The sequence below is a fragment of the Camellia sinensis genome, chromosome 15 (assembly GCF_055761805.1).
Source record: "Camellia sinensis isolate YWXY chromosome 15, ASM5576180v1, whole genome shotgun sequence".
In the NCBI taxonomy this organism is placed as follows: Eukaryota; Viridiplantae; Streptophyta; class Magnoliopsida; order Ericales; family Theaceae; genus Camellia; species Camellia sinensis.
This window is the reverse complement of record NC_138975.1, coordinates 75988988-76002792: the sequence shown is the minus strand read 5'-3', so window position 1 is coordinate 76002792 and position 13805 is coordinate 75988988.

Genomic DNA, 13805 nt, shown 5'->3' with positions numbered 1-13805 from the left:
TTGACACACTTGAGAGATAGGATAGGTGAAGATAAGGGGTGCAATAAAAAAAAAAAAAAAAAAAAAAGCTACTTTGCTTATTGAACTTGTGGATGGATACGTAAAACTACTCCCCATCACATCCACAAGGATCCAAAATACATAATAACTAGGAATTTAAAGCTAAGGAAAGTGATAAGGTAAAGAAATGACTATCAACTCAATAGATGGGTGGCTAAGGCTACTCGCTCCACATCCATGAGGACTTACAACAATCACATTATTGAAAATAGAGTTGGAACTAACAAAAAAGTAGGAAGATGATGATCAAAGAAGCAAAGGATTCACCTCTTAATGAGGGTGAGTTCTTTTGTTCACAAACACCCTTTAAAGTCCCTCAAGAACTTTTAAGTGTGTTTTTTAATGTCCAAAGTCCTTTGTCCAGAGCTTAGGATCAAGCTTTAAGGAAGGATTTAGTATTAAAAGGTAAAGGTGGTAGGTAGAAAGCAAAGAAAGAATGAGAGGGGGCTCCCAAACTTTGTTATTCCTTAGGAAAGTTTTTCAACCCCTTGAAATGAGCTGGCAAGCTCTATATATAGAACTCAGGTCATAAATATCATAGACATTTGTGGTAGGTAAGCAAAACAAGCTGAAATGTACAAAAATGCTTTGTACTCGGAACATTTAGCTGGCCGAGCTTCTTAGCGATCGGCCGAGTGCTTTTGTAACCAGCCATTATATAGTCTCGGCTAGCTAGTGGGCACATTATCAGATAAACAAGAGCAGGTTAGCCTGAATTAAAAGAAGAAACATGTATTTCAGAGGATTTCATCCCTCTCATTCACTTCTACTATATTCATTGCTCAGTTCGTTGGAAAGAATACCACGTTTTGATTTTAAAAATACGAGCTGCAGAACATTGTGATAACGTCTGGAGTTGCACCACTAAAATTCGTTTTGGAAGAGGTTTCCATTTTGGTCAAAAAACATTTTGTCCAAAACAAGCACTGGATTGTTTTAAAGCTTGATCCTTAGGCTTCTTGTTGCAAAACTTGTAAAGATTAACACACCTCATCTTCATCATCGGGAACTCAAAAAGGAGCGCTCAAGTCTCAAGGATAGTAAAAAATAGAGTGTCTACACACCCTCTCTAACCGAATTTTCCACTGTATTTATCCCAAAACATTTCAAGAGTAATATTTTTTTTCCTCAAACAACATATCAATTTCCAAGGCATAGCAACAATAAACCATTTTCAAGCTATGCAAGATGAATGGAATGAAATGCAATTATAAAGTTTCAATATATATGATTCCTTCAAAATTATTAACATTTGCTCAAAGGGAAACTATGATATTCAATACATATATATCCCCCAAAATTCATATCAAATCCATATCCATGTGACATATGACACCCTCTCATATTCACAATCAACATTCATTTTCATTTCCATTTTTCAAACATATATGCACATCATGTTATCCATAATTTAACAACAACCACCCTCATCCATTTCATAGGTATCCAAACAACACCACAATGTAAGGAAGATTCTATCAATTTCTTAAGGGATTTAACAACAATTTTATGGATATTTCAAAAAATCCACTTTTTTCTAATTTGTCCCAAAACGTAAGGTTTGATCAAAGAGGGTTTTCCTTCATTTCAAAATATTTTTGTTACATGCACTTCCAAGTGGTTCATAAGTTCACAAAATAATTTATCTTGAACCAAAATCATAAGAAAAACCATTTCTCTGACATTTTCTAGACCCAACACTTCAAGCCTCAAAACTCCGTACTCAAAATCATATATATAACTCAAAGAAACTCCCCACCTCAAGTTTTGGGACGAAAAAATGAGAAAAGCTTCAAAATCAACGGTGTCAAAATCTGATCTCTACCATACACAACGTAGCTCTTGATGAACTCTCCAATATTAAAGAAAACACTTGGGCCAAAATCTCAAAGCATATGGAAAGATCAAAGAAATAAATGAGGTGAATGAAGGGTTTCTAGAGACAGATGAAAGAAAAAAGAGAAAGTAAAATGTAGAGAGAGAAAGTGAAGTGAAAAGTGGATGAGAAATGTGTAAGGGCTCAACTTTTAAGTGATTGGACACATTTTTTGGAGCAGATTGCGGACAAACCGCTTGAGCGAACAAACTTGTGCTCGAGCGAACAATTTAAATTTCTAAGACTGCTCAAGCGAATAATCCTACGCATGAGCGAAAAAATACCAACTCCCAGAATCTATCTCCTCCTTGTGAAAAAATCACTCGAGCGATGAAACCTTCGCTCGAGTAAAGAATACACACTCTTAATAATTCAAACTGCAAAACAAGATATTGGAAGTATAATGTCACCGTTCGAGCAATGAAAGTACCGCTCGAGCGGTCCCAACTCAAAACAGAGACATTAGCCACCTTAATGCATTCTCATCATTACCGGACTCACTCTAACACCCAAGAATGAAAAACGACACCCCAAAACACACTAGGATGTACTTGAATAACTATAAAGAAAGAATAGACAACAAAATGAGACTTATAAAGTTCCAAAGTAACAAGGATGATTAAAAGAAGTGGAAATTCTAGATTGAAATACTAAATTTGTTTTAAAAAGAACTTGGGACATCACAACAACACCTTTTTCTTGCAAGCGGTTTCACTAGGGATGAGCATTAATGTCACGACCCAAACTTGCCCCTATAGGTTCAACGTCGTAATCGGCCAGTAATCCTTAGATTACCAAAGGCCTTTGAATAGATCAGCAAGTAATAAGGGGCTATGGAAGCAAATATAAAAACATACATAGTCCATAGAGCTGTGCAAACAAACATGGAACAGAAATTTCAAAATTGAGACATATACATACATAAGTGACGTCAAACTTCCTTAAGTATTGCATTACTATACAGGTAGTATCATAAGGGACATAGCCCAGTGTACAGATAAACCAAAACAAAATAACAAAACATTCTTGGCATAGTTCACAAAACTTGACTTCTCAAATGGGAACCTCCCTGGGAGGCATAGTGGCTAGCTAACCCAAAACTCTCCAGGCAGCAAGTTAGCCCTGGTCACGCACCTGTTCACCTACATATATAATATAAATAGTGAGCGAAAGCATGGTAAATAATAATAGAGCAAAGGATTAAATGAATGATGCCCCATATCAGATTCAGAAAGTAGAAACAGATTCATATTCTTATTTATAATTCATGTTCAATTTCACAGAGGATCATATGTGGTACACCCATTAGTGCTAATAAATCATGTATAGAGCATCAAAGGTCATACTTAAAGGAACCTCTGGTACCAAGAACTTATAACATACTTGAGCCACGATATTGTTACCCCCAGCCGAGGGCCATGAGACCACGATATTATTACACTCGGGCAAGGGCCATGAGACCACGATATTATTACCCTCAGGCAAGGGCATTGTGCTCATAGACCACGATATTGTTACCTCCGGGCTAAGGCCTTGTGCTAAGGATGCCACGAATACTTTTAAATATATGGACAACATTCATTGATTCAGAACATAACATGTCAGAAAACAAAGCGTTTCTTGTCATATCATATCATATGAGAAATTACTTAAACGTAAACATAGTTTTACAAAGTTATTACACATAGATAGCTCCAAAGCAGCCAAATCAGATAACTTGTGGCGCGTGACCTACAGAGACATAGAATAAATACGTAGGAATCATTAACTTAGTCATTTCTTATCTTGGTGTGTTTTTACTTCTTATCCTCAATATTATGTCTTAACCATGACCTAAGAATGCCTAGGATGCAATGTGGATGCCAAAATACACTTTGAAACACTTAACAAAATTTGCTAAAAATAGGGCCTTCACTCGAGTGAAGGCTAAAAAATATGAGTGCTCGCTCGAGTGCAACTTCGGTCACTCGAGCAGTCTATAAACTCTGCAAAAGTACTGGTGTAGACACCCCATTTTTGACCGTCCTCAAGACTTAGACGTCATCGTTTAAACACTCGATGATTATCCATGTTCGTATTCGTTTTGAGTTCTCGAAGGTCTCGGCCGCGTGCCTTGCCTCAAGATCTCTCAACTTGTCTATTTTGTGCTTGGTTATGGACCAAGGACATGGTTTTTGCTCCTTAGGGAAGAGGGTGGCTTGTTGGCCATCCCCTTAACCCATCGGCCAATGAATGAATCCATCGGCCTTGTTTTCTTGCCATCAGCCAAAAGTATTGGCTGATCGACACTCTTTTTAGTCGATCGGCCCTTGTGTTGGTCGATCAGCCATGTTTTCTGGCCAAACCCTGTTCATCTGCTTTATGCAGATATTTTGTGCCAGCTGTCACAGCTGGCATGCACAATTCACCCGTATGGAGGGATTTGCCCCTTGGCTTAGCTTCTCCTAGAAGCTTTGAATTTGGTTCTCTATAAGAGAGAACCATCTCCTCCCTCCTCAAGGGTTCTGATTTTTAGGGTAAGGGAAGTTGTATCTATCTATCTCTATATTTCCCTCTCTTTGCATCTTTGTGTGTGTTTTTGTGCTCTAAAGGGTGTTTTGTTCTCACTATTGCACACAAACACCTAGCAATACACCATCCTTGGTTACTGAGGTCCTAAGTAGTTGGTGTTAGGGTTCTTGAGGTGATTTTGATTAGAGAAAGTTGTTGGAGTGGTGTTCTTGAAGAGGTTCTTCAAGGGTGAGCCAACTTACTTTTAATACTCCATTCTTGCTTAAGCTTTTAGCCCTTCTTGCTTATTAGTTTAAGCTTGGCTCTTAACTAATAAAATTTCTATTTTTACTTACTTTAGACCTTTCTTTAAGGTCACTTTTTGGTTTGGGGTTGTTTCCCCCCTCTTAGGCCTTGTTTTAGGCCATCCCTTTTGGCCCTTGTTCTTAGCTTTGCATGACCTTCCTACCACTAAAAATCCGGATTTTCAGTGGTGGGAAGGTGGTTTTGGAGTCCTAAATAGGAGAGGGTCATCTCCTCTCCTTGTTGTCTTGTATGCTTGCATAAATGACTTATGTTGGTAGCATGTTTGTTAAGCTTGTCTTAGCTTCATTTCAGTAAGTATTTGGTGTTACTTTGCCATGCTTTACCTTTGTCTATGGTTGGTTTAGTGCATTTTGCATGTACCATACACTTGTAGTGTAAATCACACACACTAGCTTTATATGCTTCATGTTTGAGCATGTCTTTCTAGCCTATGTTATGTCCATTTCAACATGTTTTTGGTCTTGTTTTACCATGTCATACCTCTGTTAGGGTTTGGTTTAATAGGTCCTTGCATGCCCTATGCACTTGTAGTGTATTTCCATGAAACAGCCTAATGTGTCTCAAGCTTTAACATATCATTTTAGCATGCTTTTGGCTTAGCTCTGAGAAGACTTTGTTCATGTTTTACCATGTTTAAGGTCTGATTTGTGTTGTTTTGGTCATATATGCCATGTTTTGTATAGCCATAAGGCATTCTTGCTTGTTAGCTTTGAGTGTCCAAGTCACTAACATGCTATACTTGGGCCATTTCAGTGATTTGGCATCACTTGTTATGTTATTTCAGTCCATATAGTATGCTCATATACTTGCACTTATCACTCATTTAATGCTTTAAAGAGTTTATGTTTCATGCCTCTTGAATGGACCATTGTGTATGCCTCCATACTTAGGTCTTTTGGGATGCCATCTAAGTGGGTTTTGGGGCTTATTTTGATATGCCATAACTCTATTTTTATTGGGTTAAGTCATTTCATGCTTGGCTTTGGTAGGTGTAGTGTAAACCTCCTTATTGGCCTTGCATACTCCGTGTTTTGACCCTTCATGCTAGCTTGTTTTGGCTTTGCTCTATGCATGTTTTGTCATTGTTTTGGCATGCTCTAGGACTGTTTTGGGTTGTATTGGCCATATGTTTCATGCATTGCATAGTTGTGGTGTTAGTCCCTTTTGCTAGCTTCAAGCTTTAAGCCTCTTGCATGCCATACTTGTATCGTTTGGTTGGTTTGTCACCTTTCCATGCATGATTTCAGAGCTTACAATATATGTTACATGTCCATATTTGTCCACTTTTAAGTGCTCTTGAAAGTTGCCCTCTTATGCCTAGGTGATAGGCCATCACATGTGCATGTTTGTATGTGTTTTTGTCCATCATTTCTTAGCACTTTGGCCACTGATTTGGGCACGTTTAAGAGTTGTCCACTTTAGTTTAAGTCCATGTTTGCATGTTGTTGCATGCTTGTCTTGCATGTTGTTGCATGTAGTTGCATGCCATGTATCTTCACATGTTTAGGTAGTATGCCTATTACACATTAGTTGCATTACATGATCTTGTTGCATACTTGTTGCATGCTTGAGTTGTTCGCATCATGCTTGTATGTTTGCATTGCATTGTGTGTGCATCCCTTGCCTCTCGATCAAGCATGATAGAGGTTGGGGCTCCTTATGTGTTTTGTGCATTTCATTTGATATTAAATTGCACACTTGGCTCCTTTGGCCATCATGCATCGAAATGCGTGATTGATTGCCCGAGGGTCGAGAACTACACTCCTTTGAGTCTTAAACATGATAAGGGGTGTAGTTGTGCAGACATTGTCTTGTAAATGTATTGCCATGCCCTGTTTGTCCTCTGCTGCAGTAACTGGAGCTTTTCACAGGAAGACATGGTCGATCGACCATATTAAGTGCCGATCGGCAACAAACATTTGGCCGAGATCCTTATATTTGGTCGATGACCAATTTCTCATGGCTGATGACCCTATTTCTTGGTCGATGACCTCTCAGAATGTCCAAAAGTTGGTTCAGAAGTGTCACAGAAGATGGGGCAGTTTTCAGAGGTACAGAGCAGTGCAAACAGAGGCAACATGAAGCATGGCAACGGATTTCTGAGCGAAACCGACTGAGCATGCATTCGTCCCTCTTCCCGAGGCTATTTTACTTTTTTTCATAGCTTAATTAATTTGTTTAATTAGTTAAGTGTTGTGTAATAATTAATTAGCTTGTAAGTTAGTTAATTAGTTAATTTGTATTATTCTTTCGGACCCTCCGTCGAGAGGGCACAATTGTTGTAATAAGTGTGCGTGCATGTGTGAATATCTTCCAACCCCACGTCTTTTTCCCTTTTACTTACCTGCTTTCAGTGGTTAGTTTTAGGGCATATTTCAATTAGCATCCTTATGCTATGCATGTTTGCATTCATTCATCTGTATTGCATGCACTAGGCTCGACGCATCATACTAATTGCATTGTATTTCACTTCCTACTTGAATACATGTATCGAGTTGTTGCATCTCACATGCCATTCTTAGGATAGCCGAGCCTATTTCTAATTGCATTTTGCATGTGCTGCATTAGCCATTTTAAACATGAACTAGGGTCATGCATTGATTTCTAACTAGTTCTCTATTTTGGCTCGGAGTATACTGTGAGTGTTTACGCTTTAGCATCTTGCATGTGTGTGAGTGTTAGCATGACAACATGCTTGCCATGAGGCTAATTTGCTTATTTGATATAACTGCCTGAATACCTGTGGGTGAAGGTGAATTACTTGAATTGGAACAATTCATGAAATCCGCATTTTAGCCTACTTGCGAGTAGCAAACTTCAAACCATTTCCAAACAAACGGATATGCGATACTTTGTTCCAAATTAGGCGATCTAGTCTATACTTGTGTGTGGTGCGCATCACATAGTAATTCTAGCTAATTAACCGGAATAAGAACGCGTGTGTTTTCAAAAACAAGATATCATGCTTAGTACAGGCCGATCTTTGATCGGACGAGTGGGGGTTCTCATTGATGACCTTCCCCAATCGTACCCAAGTTCCCGAGCTGAGACAACTTTGGTGATGATGGACACGTGGCCTTAGGCACGAGTCAGGGTTTCCTAAATTTCCCCCAAAATAAAATATTTAGGTGGCGACTTTGTATCTGGCAAAGCAGTCCATGTTTGGCACTTCTTTGTTAAAAATCAGTTTTCCAAAACGATTTTCCGGATTTGGACTCTTTGGTGATTTATCAATCTCACATCGCACATTGTGAGATCAGATTAAGAACCGTGACATTTGAGTCCGAACTGTAGCATGAAGCCCAAGGGCGTGTCTACAATTTCTGGCGACTCTGCTGGGGAGTTTGAGAACTTGACTCGAACTCATGATATCTTGTTTTGATTACACTTATGTGTCTCCTTGCATTGCATTTGCATCGATGTATCTAGGACACTGTGTTTGCCGTATGCTATTCCTGAACGGTTTGTCGGAGGCATGCTTTGAGAAGCGTGCCATAAGGCTGACCGGTTGTGGGCTCTGCCACGACGGGAACACAAACCTCGGTTTTCACCGAGGTACCCTCTTTGACCATTTGACTTAGTGCATATTCAGAATCCATAGTGACTATTCCAAACTAGGATAGGTTGCTTACCCGATTATAGGTTGTTTGAAACCGCTGCGTGCGTAGTGAAACCCTAGCTCCTGACAAAATTGGACAGGGAAACCCTACCCCAACATAGGGGTGTTTTGGCTCTTATTTGCTTGCTATGTGTTTTTAGAGTATGCCTCTACAGGGAATGCATGTAACAATGTGCAAGTTTGGGTGTCAGGCCTACAGGCATCAGTATTTTGGGGGAATCAGTTTTACCTTAGGGTATCAGTTTATAGGCAGAATTCAGTAAAAAGCACAGTCATTCAGCTATGCTTATATCTGTTCTGGTGAAATTGGGCTGAGATGCTACCTGTTTTCTCTTTTGCTATGGTGGTCTTGGAACCATTGCTTTAGAAGGCTCCAATATCCCCCCAGTACACCTGACTTGTGTTGATAGACTTTGTCAGGTCAGATATTCAATTCAAGGGCAACCAGTGTTTCCTTCACCAATGGTAAGGCAAAGAAAGGCCAGTCAGGCACAGATCACCAGTTCAACAATCCTCAGATCAGTGGTCAGTATCCATCTCACCTGTGCGCAGTTGGGTTAAGATATCTGCTTTTACATGAGGGAGATATACCGATTGTTCAGTTAGATCAGCATAATATGGCATCTATGGAGGATATGATACGTCAGCTCCAGGAGAGTATGCAAGCCATGCAGCAAGATGCTGCCCGTCAAGTAGATTTTGCCGCACGCCAGGCCAAGGTTATGGCCCAACAGGCAGAAATGATTGCTAGATTTCAGGAACAGCAACAACCACAGCAAGCCGGAGCATCTGCTTTGCACCCACCTCCTCCACTACCTAGAGCTCCAATACTCTGGGAGACTGCAAATGTCTAGGAAAATACGGACATTCCAATGGGGCCAGCTCTGCCCCCAATCCTACCCCAGTTATCCGAAGCGCCCACCAATCTAGTGGATTCACCGTTTGAGTTCGAGGTGGATCCAACAGCGCTAAAAGTGAGCAAGCTTGAAAAGCTGTTCAAGAAGTCTCAGGGCGTGAAATCCATTCTGAACATAGTGGATGGATACACCGATTCGGCCGTGACTCTACCAGACCGGTTCAAGATGCCACATATCGACCGCTTCGATGGCTCTGGAGACCCAATGGTGCACCTCCACCTATTTTCTGATGTCCTGAGGCCAATGGGCCTGACCGCAGCCCAGAAGCTGTCACTATTCGGCCGAACCATGTCTGGGATAGCCACAATCTGGTATGCAAAATTAGAGAACTTTGTGAAACAGAATTGGGAAGAGATGGCTGAGGCCTTCATTGCTCAATACTCCTATAACACATAGATAGAGGTTACAACTCGTAATCTTGAAGTCACCTGCCAAAAGCCAAAGGAGGGTTTTTCAGAGTTTGTGACGAGATGGAGAGCAAAGGCCTCGATGGTGACTACAAGACCTTCAGACAAAGACCAGATAATGATGGTTGTGCGCAACCTCCAACCTAGATTGATGCAAAAAATGATAGTCTTACAGTCAGGCACAGATCGAGGATGCTATGAAGCAGGGCCTTATTGACCAGGAGAATGAGCGGCCCAGGAGGGCATTTCCCCGCAGTTTGAATGCGGCCACCAGTGGTGATGCAGCTGCAAGATCTTCTGAAGTGGGCATGGTCGCCACCACCACATCAAAAACAGCTACCCCATTCACCGGTGCATCCGGAAGTAGGTCACAAAAAACCAAATATCCACCTCGAGTCAAGAGGGTTTTTTCCCCACTTTATATGCCTTTGTCAAATGCTCTAGGGGTCTTACTCAAGAAAGGACATCTGAAATCGTTAGAACAACGGCCTTTACCCGATCTTATCCCTCCAAAGCATGACCAGACTAAGTACTGTGCCTACCGTCAACAAATCGGTCATGACACTGACAGTTGCTTTCCTCTACGCCACGATGTACAAGACCTGTTTGACAACAAGGTCATCGCCGCACCAGGTCAGCAAAGTCTAGCGTCACTAGATCAGTGAACTTGGGAGATAATGTGATTATGTGATCGGGGGATGAACCACCTGCGATGGCACCCAGTTTACTCCAGATGTGGCGGATGGCCCGCACTGTTTTGAGCATTATGCAAATGCTAGTTTTTGTACTTTCTGACTTGGGTATTGAGTCAGTTTTGTTATGTTGATTAGAGTCTGTCTTGTTGTTTTGAGTCAGTCTTTTTGTACTGAGTCAGTCGGGTCTGTCTTGTTGTATCGAGTCAGTCCTGTTTTGTTAGAGTTGGGTGATTTCAGGGGTGTTACCTCGGACATCACTTGCTTGTTTTTGTGTTTGTCTTTTCACTTTCTTTTGAGTCTGTTTCTGCCACGGAGCCAGTTGCACTAGACGTTATGAATAAAATAGCAGTAATTTTCACACTCTTGTGTTTGCTTCTGCCTCACACCTGTTGTGCCAGCAAGTTTGAATGAAACGGCAGTACATTTCACCTACTCTTCTGTGCCTTGAAATCATTGCATTGACCTAAGTTTTTCAAAACTTTTTAAACATTGTGATTGAAAACAAAGAGGAAGGAATTCCTCGGGATTTGCAAAAATTTGATCAATTGAGAGAAAGAGAGGCGTGCTAAGCCCTTAATGATTGAGTTCATGCTTGTTAGTGTGAGTACTGAGAAGGATCCTGGCTTAATCCAGATTGGTTCCTCACTGTCTTCAGTGCGAGCGATTTGTCATTTTCTTAAAAGATTTCAAAAAATGTTTTGTGTGGTTCTGCGAAGACCTGTGTGGAATCGCTCTTGAGATTGTGCAGCCTAGGATCGCTCTTAGCCTCGAGACCCGACCCCTTGCTTTCAAACCTTGAACTTGAATTCAGAATGTTCAACAGTCAACCACAATGTGAGGCCTGTATGGCCAGATTTGAAGCAGCCCATGAACTAGGGGCAAGAAGGTCAGATATGATCAAAGGAAGCTTGCGAAGCTAGATCAGAAGCACCCCTCGAACTAGGGACAAAAATGTCAAGCCTGCTCAAAGAGTCAAAATTGGGATATTTCTCAAGCTAACGAAGATCGGCAAGAATGCCAAATCCTAGAATGGAGGAAAGAAGAAAGTACTGCTGAAGGACAACTGAGTTCCTATCCACAACACTAAGGCAAATTCAGCCCCCATTGGATGGACTTCTACATCATCAGTAAACAGCAGCCATTCTCCTAGATGCAAATGGCTTCGAGATCCCAAAACCATTTGACATGGACAAAGCTATACTTTTACCCTTGAGAGGCTCGCTGGGCCGAAAACCTGGAAGGGCGACCCAGGCAAAAGTTAGAGCAAGAAAAAAAAAAAAAAAAAAAAAAAAAATGCAAAGAATAAGAAAAGAAAAGAACACAAAAAAAAAATAAATGAGAAAAAATAAATGAAAAATTCCAAAAAAAATGAAAAGAAAAGAAAAACAAAGCTCGCATGGTTGAAAACCCGGAAGGGCAGCCTTGGCAAAAGTTAGAGCGTAAAAGGAGAGGTTAATACACGAGTGTACCTTAACACCGGAACTACGTAAGGCTTGATTCCCATGTTTGGGATATGTAGGCAACTTCATTCTGAAGTCTAGCCATAAACACTTCTAAATCAATTGTGTCCACGTAATGGCTCTGATTATCTTTGTCTTCTCTGTATCCGAGAGTTCAGTTGTGATTGCCACCTTAAGAACTAGTTACAGTGTGCAGTGGTACTATTCAAACAAGGGGCAACTTTCCATTGCCATTCAGTGTGCTACGGTACTATTCAAACAAGGGGCAACTTTCCGTTGCCATACAGTGTTGTTCAAACAAGGGGTAATTTTTCATTGCTTCCGATTCCAGGTTGTGCATCTCAAGAGTAGGTTCCGTGCTTGTTGAGCAGTGGCCGTTTGTAAAAACAGTTTTTGAGAATTTTTACTAAGGTTGTCTGATTTTCTCAAAAATTATTCTATTTTTCCAAAAACTGGGCCATATCTTGGACCCAAAAGGGAAAATTTTCAGTGCTCATAATCTAACTTGCATGATTTCAAATCAGAAAGTAGAACAAGTATGTTAATCTTACTCTCATCTTGGTCAAAATTGTTTTAGTAGAAAGCCAAAACAAAAAATGATCAAAATGATGAACTAGGGGCACAGTCGAGTCAGGTGTTCTGTCTTTTCCCCATTGTCAACATACTTGCCAAGAAGGGCATTCTACCTGCCAGAAAGGGCACAGCTGAAGCTGTTAGTAAAGGGCTGAAAGCTCTCTCATCCTCCAAGCAGCGAGGTATCAAGCCAAGTGCGAGGCATGAACTGGATTGGATCAAGATACTCCACTTCTTTGTTTGGACACATCTGATCATGTCCAAACTCCCCAGGAGCGCATCATCAACCGATGCCAACTGTAGATTGGCTACACACTCAGTTGTAGCGCAATCCCTCTGTGAGAAAATTCACTGTTATGAGCAGAAGAAGAATCTAGCGGAACTTTACTGACAATCCCTCTAGGGGCAAGAACCCATAACTTTCTATTTATCCATCAACCATCCAAGGGAGGGATAAAAAAAATGATGAGAGATTGAAGAATAGAGAGATGTGCGTGGAGAGAAAAAGTAAAGAAAAGGGCTTTTTCAGAAAAACAAAGCCTGAGGGCCGAGTGATGTGAGAATCACAAATGAGAAAGGGTGGGAAACAATACCCGGAAAAACTGGCTCCTCGTGATTGAGAGGTCTCTCGTCTTTGTAACACATCTGAGTGTTGTGTGCGTGTTTTGTTTGTTTCGATTATTGTTTTGAGTCGTTTCGAGTGTTTCTCGATGTGTTTAGGTTGTTTACCTTTTGTTTTCCTTTGTTGAGTCGTTTTGGCTGCAGTCGGTCGTAGGCTCAATACCCAGTTGAGAACTCATTTCTCGATTTCAAAAAATTATTTTGTGCTCGGAGTGCTGTGCCATTCTCCACATTTGTACAAAACAGGATTTGTTCTTCTGTAAAATCGCAGGGTTCAACCCAGGTCATGTCAGAACAGTAAAACCAAGACCTATTTGAAGCTATATGGGTTCCGAACTGCGAAGCAAAAGAAAAGAGGAAAAATTCGGAGCATCTGAGTATGTTTCAACTTCTATACATCCCGTATGTTTAGTATGAGCTGCGTGCAGAATAAATTGAGCACTGTGTTATGAGCTATGGGTTCAGAGTGAGCAGTGTGCTGTATGTGCTGTATGTTCAGAATACGCCGTGTGCAGAATAAAACGAGTACTGTGTTATGAGCCGTGGGTTCAGAGTGATCAGTGCTTAGAATACGCAGTGTGTAGAATAAACTGAGTACTATGTTATGAGCCGTGGGTTCAGAGTGAGCAGTGCTCAGAATACGCTGTGTGTAGAATAAACCGAGTATTGTGTTATGAGCTATGTGTTTAGAGTGAACAGTGCGTTGTATGAGCTGTGTGCCAAATAAACCGAGTATTGTGTTATGAGCTGTGTGTTCAGA